The sequence below is a fragment of the Stegodyphus dumicola genome, chromosome 4 (genome assembly GCF_044657685.1).
Source record: "Stegodyphus dumicola isolate Sdum_Otavi_A_Nest chromosome 4, ASM4465768v1".
NCBI classification, from domain to species: domain Eukaryota; kingdom Metazoa; phylum Arthropoda; class Arachnida; order Araneae; family Eresidae; genus Stegodyphus; species Stegodyphus dumicola.
Window position 1 is genome coordinate 173,194,284 of NC_140771.1, and position 18,720 is coordinate 173,213,003.

The window sequence follows — 18,720 nt, forward strand, 5'->3', positions numbered from 1 at the left end:
ACCGACATTTATTGGAGTCCGAGGCAAAATGCCAAAACGAAAGTAATAGTCCTTCGGGACTCAAATCCCTTTGGACTAATAAAATTTCAATGTTGCAAAAGAAACATAAGAATAATAAATAAATAACTACATATATTCCGTTGCTTTAAGTAAAACGCTGATTTTAATTGTCATTAAATTCAAAGTGAGAATTCTCCATTGTAAGTATATTTTGAAATTTATGTTTTTATATACGGTTTTATATTTTTATTATAATATTTTTTTACGTCAAAGAAATCTTCCATATTTGTTGTAGTTTTTTAAATTGAGAGTTTGCCTAAGGATTCTTATTTAAATACTTTTATTGATGTTGAATGCATGTTAGTTTCGCTGACTAAACCCTTCCGAGTCAATTGCGTTAAGCTTCACAAAATTTTGCACCGCAAGGTTACATTATTATGTTACGCTACTTTAATAACGAAATTTATTACATTTTTAAACAAAAATAAAAATACTAAACTAATTAATAATTTATTTATCTAAAAAGCAAGTGTTTAGATAAATAAATTATTAATTAGTAATCTAATATCAAGTGTTTTATATACGGTTTTATATTTTTATTATAATATTTTTTTACGTCAAAGAAATCTTCCATATTTGTTGTAGTTTTTTAAATTGAGAGTTTGCCTAAGGATTCTTATTTAAATACTTTTATTGATGTTGAATGCATGTTAGTTTCGCTGACTATACCCTTCCGAGTCAATTGCGTTAAGCTTCACAAAATTTTGCACCGCAAGGTTACATTATTATGTTACGCTACTTTAATAACGAAATTTATTACATTTTTAAACAAAAATAAAAATACTAAACTAATTAATAATTTATTTATCTAAAAAGCAAGTGTTTAGATAAATAAATTATTAATTAGTAATCTAATATCAAGTGTTTTATATACGGTTTTATATTTTTATTATAATATTTTTTTACGTCAAAGAAATCTTCCATATTTATTGTAGTTTTTTAAATTGAGAGTTTGCCTAAGGATTCTTATTTAAATATTTTTATTGATGTTGAATGCATGTTAGTTTCGCTGGCTAAACTCTTCCGAGTCAGTTGCGTTAAGCTTCACAAAATTTTGCACCGCAAGGTTACATTATTATGTTACGCTACTTTAATAACGAAATTTATTACATTTTTAAACAGAAATAAAAATACTAAGCTAATTAATAATTTATTTATCTAAATAGCAGTGTTTATTCAGCTTAATCAATATGAGAACTTTTAAAATATCACACTAAAAACTCAAAAAGAGTGTCATACTAATCTCACGAAAGACTTAGACAGGACTGCCTTTCAAAAATTTTGCTGAGGGGTGAAGGAGAATCTCAGCGTTCTCACTTTATATATGTTTTTTTTTATTCAAAATTAAATGTAAGATAATTATTAATAAATTAAGAAAATACTTTTTATTCCACCCTTTTTTATGAGATTTTTTCCGCTCGGTGGCAACCAACATTGTTTTTTAATAGTATGCTGTAAAATGCCACGATTCTATTCGAAAATATTCTACTATTTTACTAAATTCTATAATTTGAAAATCTTTAGACAAACGAGTTAACTTATAGAATCAGCAAGATTTAAAGCTACGAAAAGTAAGAGACTATTTGCTACGTAAAGTAAATGAAGATTTTGATGATTTTATTTATTTTTTGTTTAGAAAGCATTTATAATAACCAAATTACCAATACTAGTTTTCTAGTGGAATTCTCTAGAAGCTCTCAATAATTATCATAACACACTTTTCCTTCGTGAGAAACATTTTTAGCGGAATCTTTTAAAACTTTTCGAGCCGTTATATTACGTGACTCAAAGATACTTTATCACATATCAATACAGTTTGGCCACTACCATACATCTTGGCAAACAGCTAGTTTCTAAAGGGATATTTATCGGTATCATGTAAAATCTTTAATTCCTTTTTCAAACTGTTTAAATGGAAAGTTTTTAAATAGAAAATTTAACTTACTATTAAATAACTAAATGGAATGTTACCCTCGCTTAGGGAAGAAAGGTTAGATTGGTTATTTAAATATGCCAAAGCACGCGAAGGCTATCTCCTTAAGGGAAGGGATGCCTTCGTGATTACTTTCTAACGGAAATTGTCTCGTACTCGCATTCCACTAGAGGAAAACCACCTCCTATGCAGCTAGTCTGTTCACCTAGGATAAAAATCCAGATCAAAATTCCAGTACTCAACGGTCTCATCCACTCGGCCACTGGTGAAACTCTGGGAAGGGAACCAATTATAAAAATTGACTGTAAGGGCTGTAAGGGCTATTATACTGTAAGGGCATTAGGTTATTTCGAAGAAAGAGAGATGAAAAATGAGCAATGCCCTCGCCGGGACTCGAACCACGGACCTTTCAAATACGCGTCGACTGCACTAGGAAGGCATGCTAAGAAGGCGGGAGGAATACCTTATATACTCCCTATTTTAACGGGCGACTGGGGTTTTAGGGGACCCAATCGCCAAATCCTCGTGGTGGAGAATCATCATCCACCACCTTTTTAGTTCGGGCGCCACTGTAGAGACATTAGGCTATTTGGAAGCAGGAGAAGTGAAAAATGAGCAATGCCTTTACCGGGACTCGAACCATGGACCTCTCGAATGCACGTTGAGCATGCTGACCACTACACTACGAAGGCATGCTAAGAAGGCAAGAGAAATACCTTATAATACTTTAGTTAAGAAATCTACGGTAAAAATTTCTAATGAGAAACATGAAATATATTTAAGATTAACTTGCAGTTTTGTATTTTTCATTCATTTGGAATACAAGTTTCATATATTTCTGTGATGTTATTAGCGGATTGAATAGCAATAAAAGTTAGACTATTAATGGACTAAAAGACGCTATTAATGGATCAAAATCACGGAATATCATACTTATTAAAGAATTTCGTATTCAGTAAATGTTTTATTACGTAATTTTGGAATACTTCAAAGATCATGAGTCAGCATATTTTGCAATTTCACGTTTCTTAAATGGAGACTACGCTGACGTCCATGTAAGTGGAACAGATAGGCATTTTTAACCGGATGTGGTGAACAGTAACGGATGTTAAGCATTGCAATTTCCACAAGCAAAAGTAATACAATATAATTGTGGTATTGTGTTTTCTTACTAGTTACCATATTTTCTCCCTTTTTTCACCAATTTTAACGTCCAAAAATCGAGGGGCGAAAATTATGCGAATAATTTGATTTCCGAAGCAGGAAGCTACAGTAAGAATATAAGAAATGAAAATTAGTCTTAAATAAACTAGAAATACATTTCACAATATTATTTCTTTAAAATAAACCTACACTCCAATAATAATATAGAGAAGTATAAGCGTTACAATACCTAATAAGATTTCTACTTTCCTGTAACTTCAATCAACTCAAATTTTCATGTAATAATTTAAAAAATAATGAGAACCGCTCGTGATTAAAAAAAGATTGCACAACAAACTGAACCGAAGTAGTATATAACAAGACATGTGTTCTCCATATCCTGCCTTTGCTTACATCTGCTGTTATTTAGTTGTGATATAAAAAAATGTAAGCGTCGCTCCTATTATTTTTCATTCCCCCCCCTCAACAGTCACGTGTTGAAAGACTCATTAGAGGAAGCTTCAGCAACAGGTCACTGAGTGCTGTTGCAGTAAAGAACATGCGTTTTTGAAATGCATTATTAAAAATAAATAAATAAATAAATAAAAATTGTAACATAAATTTGACGACCAAATCGGTAAACTTGGCAACGCCGACCCATAATTCCTTGACAGATGTCTGGCAACACTAATGTCGTTTTCTTAGTTCATTCTCAGTCGCAGCATTTGTTCAAAAGAGCAAGAATAAATTCAGCATTGCATTTTGTTCGCATAACTTGTAAATCCAAGCAAATATTTTCATGCATGAAATTTATTCTAAGTAAAAGCAGAAGCAGCTTAACTACCGAAAATTCAAATGCTTGTATTCGTCTTAAGACGACTAACTATAGGCCAAACTTGACTAAACTGACGTAACAAGTTCAGCATTAGGGGAGACATTCATATCGAAGAGAAAAATATAGTTCATTCAGTTCTGTTTGTTTTTGTTGTAGGGATTGATATTTATTTTAAATAACCAATTTAGTTTAATTTTACGGTCTTTTCTGTAAGCCTTCATTTCCCTAATTGTCAATGCCAGAATATTTAAATTTGGTAGCGCGCGTGAAGCAATGCAAATTCTACCTTGTGAAGAAAGAGTTTAAATACTGAGTTCAAGAGGGAAAGTTAAAATGTTTAGGAAAAGGCCGTGACTTCTGTAGCGTGAGTTTCTATTTCTGCATTTATTGCTGGTTAACGGCTATTACTTTGCTGCTTCTAGATTTCGACGCGGTTTTAAGTAACAAAAGTATCTGAGCTCTGTAGAGTAATTTCTACTACTTGTTAATATCTTCGAATTTTTACTTTAGTTTTTGTTATTTGAGTTACTGCCCGACTGAGCCGGAGTGTGTTAGCGTCAGGTCGACGCATTGTTAATTTTAAAGAGGTACTTTTATAAACGCCAGGTATTTTATAAAATACTGGAGTTTCATACCATTGCCGGCAATATATACACCAAAAAGAGATCTTGTATGAATACATTTTTAACAATGGCCCTCCATTTAAACCATAACGTGGTAAATCTTGTAACTGTTTTTCGATCATCGCTAAAATATTTATTTATGACCATAAACAAAATAATGATTAAATAATAGTTATATGTATTAGAAAGAAGTGTTATTTCAGTTATTAAGTTGTTAAATTTCAGATAATTTCTTCATTTTTTATAGAATTTCCAATATTTTGCAAAATTTCCCAAACTTCCTATAATAAATCAGCCTTTTTTTTCAAAATTAGAATGAATTATTTCAAATATAATAATTTTTAATGTTTAAGAAAACTAAAGCTAAATATGCAATTAAAATGTTTTTATATCATATTTTCTTAGGTGCATCGAATGTGCTCGGGTACCTTAGAATATAATTATGGAAATAAAAATAAAAAAAAAAAAAAAAAAATCTGAAAGCTTTCAGATTTTATATTACACCCAAAGGAAGCTATTTTCATTTATACATACATACGCGTTTCAAGAGCATTAGGATTAACGCCTCTTTGGACTAAAAATATTTAAAAACAGCATATCTTTAAAATTTCAGACAACAGTCTCGCGAGCTGGAGATAAAAATATTTTATTCCGCACAGTACGTTGCCACTGCTTGCTTTGAAATCAGGGAGTTTCTCAATTAAAAATTCGTTAAAGTTTAAAAATTATGAAATAAATAATAAAACAAATTCGAAATTCAAGATTCGAGCCTCTATGTGCCCATATCCGGGTGGACTACCACGTTACTAAAAATTCGATGGCTCTAGGTATCGTTTTTTTCACAATGCAAGAAACATACGTACATACACTCATGTAGGATCTTCATTATTCAATTTATTTAAATATAATACAGGGTGATAATATTAGGCGGCAACAACTTGAAAAGTGATACAGCCGACTCGACGCAAAATGCCGTTTCGAGACTTCTGGGCTAAAAATTGCATGAATTTTGAAAATATTCACGAAACTATGTTTGAACCATCATTAGTTCATAAATTTTCAAAAGAAGAGCGAAGGAGGAAAAATTTAAAAAAAAATAACATTCCGTCGAGCCGGAGTCGAACCAGCGACCTATGGATATCTGTTTAATCACCTACAGTCCACCGCTCTGCCAACTGAGCTATCGACGGATCAGTAAGATCGACTTTTCAATGGATTTTGCTGAGGCTATCCTGCAGTGGCCTGATTTCAGTTTAAGAATTCTGAACCAGTTATCGGCAAACAGAACAGCAAACGCTGAGCATCGAATAGCACATCTCTCCAACACAGTATACTTCTTAAAAGGCTTCATCAGTTTCTAACTCATTTTTTATTCTTTCAAAAGTACAGTAGATCTATCTCTGAAGGCCTAACAGGGACCACCGGAATATCAGGATATTTTTTCAGCCGTAAATCAAAAAAGTACTTATTTAATAGCTCAGGTAAGGGAATTTTATAGCTTCTTTTACTGCGTTTTTTTAGCAAGGATCAAGAGTTTAAAAATAATTGGTTTTTCACTTGTCTTAAACAAAATACAACACACAAATTTTGGGATAAAATAATAAAATTATTTTTCATTTGTCCCAACGCAGATTCCATTTCTGTTTCAAATAAAATGGAGCAATGAAATCAATTATTCTTAGATGCCTGAGAGTTCGACCTGCGTTCGATTCCAGGCGAATGGACTGGCTGCATGGATGCCTTCTTGGTTTTCCCCACTGTTCGTAGATTTGGTCATGCGTTTTAAATGCGCGAAATTTAAATTTTGAAGTGTACCTGCTAAAAAAAGAAAAAAAAGTGTCCAAATTAATCCAATTATCAGTAAGTTGATTCCTATTTTTCTAAAAATCGTTTGTAAAATATGAAATAAATTCTAAAATCGTTCTATAATGTGCAATATTAGCAAACAATGGACAAAAGGGATAATTTTACAGGAGAAAAAAATTCAAGTTATATGGCTTAAGCCAGTGGTCTCAAACGATGGCCTTCGAAGCAATTTTATACGGCCCCATACTATAAGCTTTACATCTGATATTTACATAGGAAATTCTGGTCCTTTATCTCAGTAACTTTCAAAGATTGAAATTTCATCAATACAAAGCAACAAGCTATACTTTCGAAATGTACGACTGCATTTATTGAAACAAATGAAGACTGATACAAGTATTGTATATATACCTGACATTTACCATTGTGGCTTTGGCGTCTTGAAAAGAGTTCTTTCTAAGCGCAAACCCACCATAATTAATGGACTTTGGAAAACTTATAGTCCAGATAATAGGCTTTTAGATGGAACATTGAGTGGAAGGGGGCGAAAACCTCTTTACATTTTAAACTAAACGGCCCCGAATCGTTTTGAAAATGTTTAAATACCCTCTGTATTAGAGATTTGTAATATTTCCCAATGCTGAACATATTTAAATTCCACAATGATTAATTCCATTGCTAAACGAAAATATAAGAAAAAAATCCAAACAAAATCGTTTCAATATTAAATTTTAAAAACATCTAATCTGAATTTAAAAAAAAAAAAAAAAAAAAAAAAAAAAAAAAAAAAAAAAAACGTTTTTTAACGCACACAGACGCTCTGTAGAAAATCTAAGCAACAAGTTCTTTCCATCTGAGCACCATGGGATATACACATACATGAACTCTTTCTTTTATTATTATAAATTAGTATTAAATTTTACAGATTATTGATCACGAAATTGGGGAAGAGTTTAGGCTTAAAATTATATCCTTAAAATAGTATATAATTTTGTCATAAAAATCAATAAAACGCCTCAGATAAGAAGCTTCATTCCTCATGGTGCAGCAGAGCTCGATAAAAATAATGATCAAGTTAAAAGATATAATCAGGAACTCTCAAACAAAGGACGTAACCTAAAGCCGCAGGACAAAATTCCGCCTTAAAACATTAGCCCACGCAAAGTGAAGTGCATTACATCTTCTGTTAAATGGTTTTGGTGCGACAGCTCTTTTAAAAGCCGCTACAGGCATAATTTCCTTCAGGAATACACAGCTCCAGTAATGGCTTAAAAAGGAAATGAATCAAATGTAAGTTTCAGATGTTTATTTCAGAAGAAAGGAAGGATGGGGACTCTAAATAGAAACGGAACCAAATCTCAAAGTGAAATGTGAAATGAAAGCGGCCTTTCGCAGTTTATTTTTAATCAAGCTAAGTTTTGTTTCAAAGAAAGGGCAAAAGAATATTTTTCAGCCTTTCATGAATACGCATTTTGATCTATTTAATAAATTCTGAAAAATACAACTTGTTTTATACGAGGATAAGATATCTGTAATATTTTATGCTGTTACATTTCTTATCTTATATATATATATTTCCTTCACAATACACAGCTTCAGTAATGGCTTAAAAAGAAAATGAACCAAATATAAGTTTGAGATGCTTCTTTCCAAAGAAAGGAAGGACGGGAACCTTCAGTAGAAACGAAACAAAATCTCAAGCTGAGATGTAAATTGGAAGCGGCTCTTTGCAGCTTATTTTTGCTACAGCCAAAACTTTGTTTCAAAGAAAGGGTAGAAGAGTGTTTTTCAATCTCTTATGAACACGATTATTTTGATCTATTTAATAAATTCTGCATTTATTTCATTTGCTTGGTGCGAGAACAAAGATACCTAAAATATTTGATTAGACTTTATTGCAAATATCTTGCATTCTCGGCTTTCTTTGAATGTTGAATTAATCCTCAAGTGGACTAAATTTAAAATCTACAGCAAATAGAAAATATAATAAAATTAAATTAATTTTAAAATGTGAATAGTTATTCGCCTTGACGTCCCTCATGACAGTAACTATAAACAGCTGTTAGCCCAAAGGGCGCTAGCCCAGAAGGGCTATTAATTCCGTTTTGGCATTTTGCGCTAAAAACTTTAAATGTGGGTTCACTTTTCAGATTGTTGCCACCAAATATTATCGCCATGTGTTATATTTAAAGGAACTAAATAATGGAGAGTCTGCCTGAATGCATGAATGTTTCTCGCATTGTGATAAAACGACGGTACCAAGAGCCATCAAATTTTGAATAATGTAATCTTCCACTGAATATGGGCATCTGGAAACCCGAATTTGAATTTTGTTTTATTATCGATTTCATATTTTATAACACTTTGGCGAATTTTTGATTAACAAACTCAACGATTTCAAAGCGCGCAATGGCAATACTGTACGGGGAGGAAAAATTATCTCTAGCCCGCGGGACTGTGTATCGGAAATTCTAAAGATATGCTCATTTTAAAATTATTTCACGATATTGCCGTTGAATTGAATTTTATGGTTTAAGTGTGAAGACCATGATATTTAATAAATAAAGGTAACACACAAAACGTTAAACAAACGTACCTTTGGGCGTAATGTAAAATTTGCATGCTTTAAGTTTTTTTTTTTTTTTTTTTTTTTTTAGTCCAAAGGGATTTGAATCCCGAAGGACTATTAGTTTCGTTTTGGCATTTTGCGTCGGACTCATAAATGTCGGTTCACTTTTCAAACTGTTGCCACAAAATGTTAGAGTCCTGCATTATATTTGAAGAAATTAAATAATGAAAAATCTGCATAAATGTATGTATATTTCTCGTATTGTGATAAAACAACGGTACATAGAGTCATCGAATTTTGAATAACGTAATCCTCCAACGAATATGAGCATGTGGAAGACCAAATTTGAAATTTGTTTTATGATCGATTTCCTATTTTTTAAAACTTTGACGAATTTTTGATTAACAAACTCAAGGATTTCAAAGCGAGCAATGGCAACGTTGTGCAGAAAAAACATTTTTATCTCCAGCGCGTGAGTCTCTGTATCGGAAATTCTAAAGATATGCTCGTTTTAAAACTATTTTGCGATATTGCTGTTGCACTGGATCTTATGGTTTAAGTGCGAGGAACATGATATTTAATAAAGAAAGGTAACACACAAAATGTTAAAAAACGCCCCTTTGGACGTAATTTAAAATCTGAAACATTTCAGATTTTTTTTTTTTTTTTTTTTTTTAAGTGTTGCTTTTATTTTTTAAACTTCTTTTATGCACTAGCCGAAAGGATAAGACAGTAGCTTGGCCCAAGCTTAGTTCAGAGTGGCTGAACGGCTTGGCTGCACGCCATTGTTGAGAGTGCAATAAAAATTAAGTAAGACATTACTCAAGTAGCTTGGATAGTATAAGCCCCTGATTATCTAGTACACATGTTCCTCGAAATCGGCTGGCATAGCGTTAGCTCTGAGTTCGAATTCCAGAGAGAAGGCATGAATGTTTGTAAATATGTAATGTCTTTGTGGCATGAAGACACTTAATATTCGTCGAGTCCTTAGAGGGGGTGGTGGTAGAAAAAGATATTTTAAAAAAACCTTGGATTTCATTCCGCCTAGTGTTATGTTTCAAAATTCAGAAGGCCTACCAGCGGCCGAGTGGTAAAGTCGCTGAACATTGGTAGTTTGTACCGAGGTTCGAAGCGGGCTGGCTCCATGGGTGTTTTCTTGGTTTTCCCCCATATGTAACGTGTATACGAGCCAGTTTCTCTTAAAAAGTCCTCCACGAAGGCATCCCTCCCCTTAGGCAGATGGCCCTAGTGTGCTTTGCCTTAATTAAATACACCAACACCACTACCAAAATTCAGAAGTCTTATTGTCACCTAGTAGGTGCGCGGAGACGGATGATTTATTGTCACCTAGTAGGTGCGCGGAGACTATGAATTCAAAGAAGAATTCATGGACGCGATCCAGACTACGTTGAGATCAGGTAACTAACTAGAACAATAATATGTAACTTCCGACATTCGTGACTTTTCAGAGCACTGCAGTTATGTCATTCGACAATACCAGCAAATTTCCACCAGCAACTTCGCGCCAGTGGGATTTATTTGTTAGTCTTTATTTTCGTAATATTTTTTATTGCTATGGAAAAGCATGTACAGAGAAATTACAGAAGCCTTAGACTAAATTATAGCCGCTTCTTATGAAACAAAATTCTGTAAAAAGATACAAAAATATTAATAGTACTATGACTGACCAATAACGGAAGCTATCTAATTAAGATGTTTGGTATTATTTAAGTAATATTCATAAAAAAACAATTAAAGTATACTTCGCATTTTGAAATTACAAATTAAAAGCATACTATACACATAGAAATTTAAGCAAAAATATTTTAAAACAAATTACATGAAGTTTTAGTGTTCTAAAATAATTTATTTATACTTAAACAGATGTTTAGAAAATCCTATAATTATTAAATGATAAATTATGGTTTAAAAATAAGCAATTCAGAGTATTTTTAAGTTTAAAAAGAATTTAATTAAAAATAAAAACAACAGTACGAATAGCAGTATTTTAAAATTATAATTTAATAGTTTCTCTTAACGTTGAAATACTACAGTATTGTCACCTATAATCGTGTAAGAAAAGCCTGAGTAAATCACCATTAAGACATAACAATAAAAATTCTAGATTCAACAATAAAAAAGGGAGAAGATAGAAAACCCATTTAATCGCTTTTATTTTATAGAAATACAAATAGAGTAATGCTTTTATAATACAACCATTTGTATTGACGATAGTCATCATTCAAAAGAGAGAGAACAAATATTACCGAAAATAACAGACAGAAATAAATGCGATAAGTAGCCAAACTTGAAGGACCCACGAAAAGGCGCCTTAATCTTACCAGTATTACTGGTATCTACACCGCAGCATGATATACAACTCCACATTTGATCGATGAAGTTTCAGAAGCGCAAGCCTCTGCAGTTATTCCAACACCAATTGGAAAAAACATACAGGGTTGCTGTGAAAAATTGAATTCTATTCTTCCGTTGCATTGTTGACAAGGGTCTTTGTGAGCCAAGATTTAGACGGCAAAAGAGAGGACAAAGCAATACTTAGGAATGCACGCTTTTGTTGTTAAGCCTGTCACATAAGCAATATTTCATATATAATATTCGAATAGGCAGGTCAGGGACAAAATGACTTAATATTCGTTTAAGAGGCAGCGATAGTAATAGTCTGTGCTAAGTAGCCCTTTTATCCTGTTACTTTCTGTCAAGAAATACTTTATCCTAACTATGAGTAGAATTACAGAATATTAAGTAAGTTATGCAATACTGAATTTAACCTCAGATTCTTTTTAAAAAGTTTCATAGAAAGCAAATGTATGTAAACATTGCCTATTGTATTAAAGAAATTTAAAATTTTTTAAATGCACATTTAGCCGAGGAGGCCCTTCTAACTATTAATCGACAGGGCATTTAGTTGATAGAATATTTAGACGTCGAAGGACATTTATCAGATAAGACACGTAGCCGACAGCATGTTTAACCGACAACACGTTTAGCTGGCAACGCTAATAGTACTAAGGCAGAACACTGAAAACGCGGAAGGCTGACTAAATATGACTGACTGAGAATTTTATTTGTTTTTTTTAAGAATATTCGTTTTGTTATTTATATTTTGTTTTTATTTTTGCAAGAAATAATAATATGGTATTAATTTGGGCTTTAAGAAATAAATGTTTGGTTTTATTTTTATTAAAAAAACATACTTTTTAAATTTAATACCTAACCAATTTCCTAGCCATCTTCCCCTAACCCCAATATTTACATTGTAAAGATAGCCTCGTTTAGCGCTGTTTCGCATTACGCTCTACTTTGATGGAACGTATCCCCCCGCGTTAAGCGGGGTCTTACTGTATATGAATTGCAAATTAAACGGGCACTGAAGTATTTGAATAAAAGCTGTATAGGATATAATAGGATGTTAAGAAGGTGCTATAATAGGATGTTAAGAAGCCAATATAGGAATATCGATATGAGACTTCAAAAGAATAAGAATGCTAAGAAAATTCGCATGCCATGGGATGCACTTAGTCAAAAGTAGGATAAAAATTGAGATCTTTTTTATTGTGCTTTGTCTAAATTGTATTGCCCTATCTAATCCCAATAGGCTTTCTCTGTACGTAGTAACACAAGTCACCCCAGCATTGCATAAATTTTTCTATAGGTATCTTTACGCATAGCTTTCATGTAACTTTTAGCCAAATAATTCACGTAAATAGCTGTTACGTTGTTTACTGCCATAATGAATTAAGTATAATCGTTTGTTTACTTTTTTAATTTCTTTCACCATTGGCTTAATGGAAAAGATCGCTAAGTACTAGTAGTCCGACCCAGGTTAAAATACACGCAAATAACCTGGCTCGCTAATAACATAGACATTTTCATATGTGTAAAGTCACAACAGCCAATTTTCTTTAGAAAGCCGTCCATGAAGGCATGCCTCTTCTTAGTTAGCCCTCGAAAACTTTACCATAAACGGTTAAACAAATAACCCTTTAAAGTTGTTTAAATCTTAAATATTTATGGATATCTGTCATTTAATGTTTTGCACACACATTTCCTATATCAAGCAGTTTTTCGAAAAAATTTCCTTACATTTTTGCTGAAAAGTTCGCTGGAAAGAAAACTGTTCATTATTATAATATTCTACTCTGTTTAAAACATGCTAACGCTATAGAAGTTTCCTTAATTTAAAATTTTACTTTAGTGTTTCTGCTCCAGTTACAGCATAATGCTAGTTATAAATTTTAATTTAGAGTGCACACAAAATAGCACTAATACAAGTAAAAGAATTTGATGGCAGAATTCATGGAAAAGTGCATTGAAAAAAAAGTCAAATTCCAAACACTTAACAGAGATATAAGCTGCTCAAACCTGGAGTGAAGGCTTTCACTTATATTTTCTATATTTATTAATTATATTTATTATATACATCTGCATATGGCAACGGGAATAATACATTTCACATTAAAAAATCAATATTTACAGGCCATCTAATACATTAATATTATGACAAAAATAACTTTAAATTGGCATATATTTTGAATAAAACTATAGATTTCGAGTGCGATCTGTAATAGATCCCCCTTCTTCAGAGGAAAAAAGCAATAATAAATTTTTAGGAAAATCAGTGTCACACACCTGTATACCAATCTATATAATAAAATAAAAATTTAAATAAATGAGATCATGCATATTGCTTTAAAAATTGCTTTTTTAATACCATCACCTAGTGAATTTGCCGTAAATATCATTCTCACATTCAAAATAAGCAAGTCAATATTTAAGAAAGTTAGGAAAATGAAGCAGAATCAAACACCCGTATCAGTTGATATTAATAAAGAATGGTAAAAACTATCTAGAGAAATCCATTCATTATTAGAAATTTTTACAAATCTTGGAAAGACTTCGAAATGTAGTAAAAACTATCTAGAGAAATCCATTCATTATTAGAAATTTTTACAAATCTTGGAAAAGACTTCGAAATATAAGCTTTGACACATTGCGTGCCATATTATATATGTATAAATGGTCTGTCATTTCGCAAGTAGGTTTTTCATTCGCATATAATTGACGAACTCATTTAGTTATAGGCATTCATTATGGATTGATAATGTACAAGAGGATATTAACAATAACTTAACGAGAAACTAAAATGCATCCTAAATTTTACTTGACAGGCGTATTCCATAACTGTATTACAAAATGTAAAACAATTTTATAAAAGCAAAAATAGAAATGTCGATTTGATAGTTTGTACAAGAATGCAAAAATATTTTTGAAAGGAGCATCATAAACAACTCCCGGTTCGTTCAGTTTGTTTAGTATATTGCTCAGATTGAAAGTACTTTCTCCAGTCACCAATCATCAACTGATGCATTAAAAAAAAAGAAGAAGAACCTTACCTGATTTGAAAATATACCATTCTCACGAATTCATATTATAAAACAATTCATTGTCCCATCATTTCATCCAACTGTTTTTGGCTATTAACCCCAATATGTACCTTGTTATCAACCTTGGAATAACTTAAGGATTTTTTCCTATGTTGCCCGACGTTAGTAGGTTAACAGTCGGGAAGGAATCATACTGAAACTGGATTAGTGACATTTTTCTTTTTGCTGCTTCTGATCCCAAATTTATTCTTTCCTTGTATAGGTGAGCGGGTTGGTCACGGCCAACGAATGGGAAGAGGCAATGTCAAGGACGGAAACTGTTTCGGCTGAAAAAAATTTCGTTTTGCTCCGCTGGATGTTCCGAGGTCATACAAGCATCCCCTAAGCAAACAGCTCTGCATCTTTATGCTGATGAACCTTGCTTAGTGACGAATTTTCTAAATCAAGCAAGTAATCATCAAATCATAATTTTACGCTTTTGAAAAACTGACCCTCCGCACTACTTTATACGTTTCTTATCTTATAGAGTTTAGCATGAGTCACTTTGCTCAGCAAGATACTAAGAAATTCTCCCCCTCTCTTGAGAATTGTATCTTCGCAGCATAATTTTAATAGCAATTCAAAATACTACAACTGAATATCAACACTAGGAAAATAGCTCACCCCGTAGAATAATAACAGGACTGTAAGAGCAAAACTATTGTAATGTAAGCATATTACTATCCAGTTTATATGTACTTAATAAATATAATATTGTAAAGCAGTTTAAATGATATTGAAAATCAAGTCAATGTGTAAATGAATTACAAGTTTAATTTTGATTATCTCAGTAAAAGTATTGTAAATATGAATTCATATAATGTCTAAATGTAAACATAGCTGTCATGATTTTATGTATCTATCATATGTAACTTGTACAAGACAATGATTGTAATCAACATATCTATGCTTATACACGGGCCTTGTATGCCCATGTAATATTTATATGTATATTTTTACACGGAGGAAATTTTCCCTTCTGCCAGGATGACTACTAACACTGTAAGACTTTTACAACAAAGTCAGGTCAGTGGTTATCTCAGGCGGCGCTCAGCATGAGTCACTTATTTTCAAATATTATGTTAATTGTCAAGTAAAGCTCTTACGGTAGAATCTCACAGAAAAATACGCAGATCATTGCTGTGATTAATTACAATTACTTGGCCTGCTAGATATCGTTAGTTTGTGATCTATTTTAAGCAAAACACATTACAGTAATAACTGTCATACACAAAGCTTGTCCACTCAATGAGAGACTGAACGGAAGCAGAACATGTGACGACAGGGCATGCGACGGATGTTCTAATAATTTACGCAACAAAAATACATACAATGAAATGCGATAATTTCTTACATTCCCCTTCTCTAAAGGCTTTATTGAGGGAAACGAAATCCAATCGAGAAAAGACAGGTGGTGATGATTTATCATCTGATTCATTTTAGTTCGCACGCTGATAAGCGATAGTTAGGTTTTTCAGAGAAGGCAATTTGATAAATGAACATGCCCTCGTCGAGATTTGAACCGCAGATTTTTCAATTGCTAGCTGGATGTGCTAATCACTTACATTACATGATCAAGAATGTAAAAATATAGCATTTCCTCATAAGTTGTTTGCTCTGGCAAAGTATACCAAATCTATCTCTTTAAAAGGGCATACTTTCGTGCATCTTACAATTACATTTCCAAGTCAAATTTTCTCAAATTCACGTTACACAATTGTAAACCAATAGCAATTTATGCAATCAGCTCTTTGCCGAAAATGGAATCCTTGATCAATTGTGAACGTTCGTTAATTCTTATTTACTTAGCCTTGAAAGAAGTTGATTAGAAGAACCATTTCCTAGAACCTTAACAGAATGATTCAGCAACTGAATGCTTCTATAACAAAACTGCAAACTATAGATATAGCACCAAATTCAAAATTCTTTGTGGTATCTTGAGACCTCATCGTGTACCATCAAGATTTTAGCGTCATTTGATTAGTCAGCTCCATTATCATATGATATATATATACATACATATAATTATGAATTCCGATGTTATGCAGCAAATAGCTCGAAGACATCTAGAGATCTAGAATTTTGAATCTTGGCACGTAAATAGCATGTAACCTACATATATGGATGTAGGAATTTATCAGCAGTCGAGAATTCTGCCTTTAAAATGAAAAATTGAAAGTGTTTTTATTGCAAGAGCTAGGAAATCGGAACTTTGCACGTGATTTACGATTCTTGCCGATATTTTAGCAGATAATATGCTAATGTTAAGCATTTTCACCCCTTGCATCCCATGAATAGGTATTAGTAAATCCAAAATCTTCTCGTTTCAAAGCCTAATATACCGTTAAATTTTAGTTTCAGCTCGCCCCGAAGCCTCTCTATGCAGAAAAAAAAACAACATCTTAAGAAAGTAACGTTATGAAAAGATGACTAACAGTAAACGCAAGACTATCGATGGAGCCTAAATCCTCTTTATCTATTTGTTCTACGTCTGTGTTATGATTTCCTATAACTACCTGGAAGGATTGAAACATATAAATACGGAAAACATTTTATTAGAGTGAAGAAGATCAAATATTGTAAGATCTTTTGGAATATTCTTAAAATAGAATATGATTTGACAATACGTAAACAAGCTTAGAAATATATTATACAAATAGCCAAAGTATTAGATTAGGAAAAAAAGTAGGATGAAGTGAAAAATAATGCTTTTGCCATAATATTCAAAACCCATCTTGCATTTTATTCAAAACAAATGCAAGTAAATATTGTATTCGTGCGCAAAAATTCTCTCTCCTTAAAATGCCCACCGACTGATTGAGATGCTGAAGAAAATAACTGAGAAGGTTCCTGTACGATAAGATACACTCAGTAACTGTATTGATTTTTTTTCGGGGGGGGGGGATTACGACATTGGTTTTGTAGAAAAGTTGCACGCATTTCGATTAAAATTACGGAATATACCTATTCTTCAAAAAGCAAAGACACATTTTTTTTCCTGTAAATATATCGTTTAAATGGATGAAATGGATGAAATAAATATGTCGTTTAAATGGATGAAATAAAAATTTTAAAAAAGCTAGCAACAACGGAAGCAGAATTTTTAGCGTCATCTGTAAAGTTAAATGAAAAGGAAAGTATTGAAGTCATGAGTTAAAGGTTTCTTTTGGAAAAATCAGAGTTGGAATTAGATCCTATAAACTTCAAAGATTAATTAATTTTGATTAAAGTGGAGAATTTTAAGCCAAATTAATTTATAAAATGAAGATGTTTTATGGGTAATTTTTTAGAGAATTAAGGTTCAAAGAACAATTTAGGTACCAATAATAATTAGTGGAAGAAGATCTATTATTTTTTCCCTTTTTTTATCTCTGTCACTTACTGCAATCTCTTAACTACTAGAATTTCTTATTTAGTCTTTTGATGCGAAAGTTTAAAACTTAATATGGTGATCGTCAGAAATTACTTAATAATTTTACTTAATAAAGTAATATTCCCATTGTTAGCGTGGAAATATTATTTTAAAAAAGCTGTTTCGAAAGTATTTATATAGACAGAAGCATATCTCGCGGTAGAATTAATTGCACAGTATTTTAAGCTTGGAGCCATAAAATATAAGACTGTATTTCATTTATTTCTGTCTAGTACAAAGAATTCATAATCGCTAATTCATCAGAAGCCGAGTAGCTAAGACAGTAAAACACTCATATTGAACCTGGGTTTGAATTATGGCGAAGAGGCTGGAGGCATAGGTTACTGGCTTACATTCATAGCATCGACACTTATAGAACTAGCAATTCCTAGCATCGACATGACACCAGCACATTGTGAAATCATTATGCGACCAACAGCTTGTTACTAGCATATATGATCAACAAGATGAAAAATAAATTTTGATGATATATAACAATGAGTAAAAGAATTAATGCCCGTCTGTAACATGCACCAAGACGTTACAAACATACAATCGACACCAGTTTAGCTGTGATACAAGCACAGGATCGACACAACGTAAAATCAACATCGAAGTAAAATCGACATTGGAGTAGATTAAATAAGGATTATAATTAGCATAATTAAAAGAAAAAGAAATTGATTAAATTAGTATTTTCATAGGGTACCTTAACTTAGGATCAACAATAGTGTAGAATTAACGCCGAGTTTTAAGTGCCGTTTCGATCACGTGTCGTCAAAGAGGCTGCACAGCCTAAAATACAGTTTGGATCTTTCGCTGTATAACTCGCACGTTTATCACTCGCAAAACAAAATGCGCACACGAACCACTTTCAAGCATTCCTACCCAAGAA

General features: G+C 32.2%; 1 protein-coding gene and 1 non-coding gene across 5 annotated transcripts in view; both read right to left on the bottom strand.

Annotated features, from left to right (window-relative positions):
* LOC118197748 (uncharacterized) overlaps positions 1–18,720 on the bottom strand; it is a 429,345-nt gene that overhangs the window by 271,476 nt on the left and 139,149 nt on the right. The window lies entirely within an intron of this gene.
* TRNAY-GUA (transfer RNA tyrosine (anticodon GUA)) lies at positions 5,698–5,784 on the bottom strand. Its single transcript is given in 2 exon segments — positions 5,698–5,733; positions 5,748–5,784. It is a non-coding gene; the product is annotated as a tRNA-Tyr (tRNA).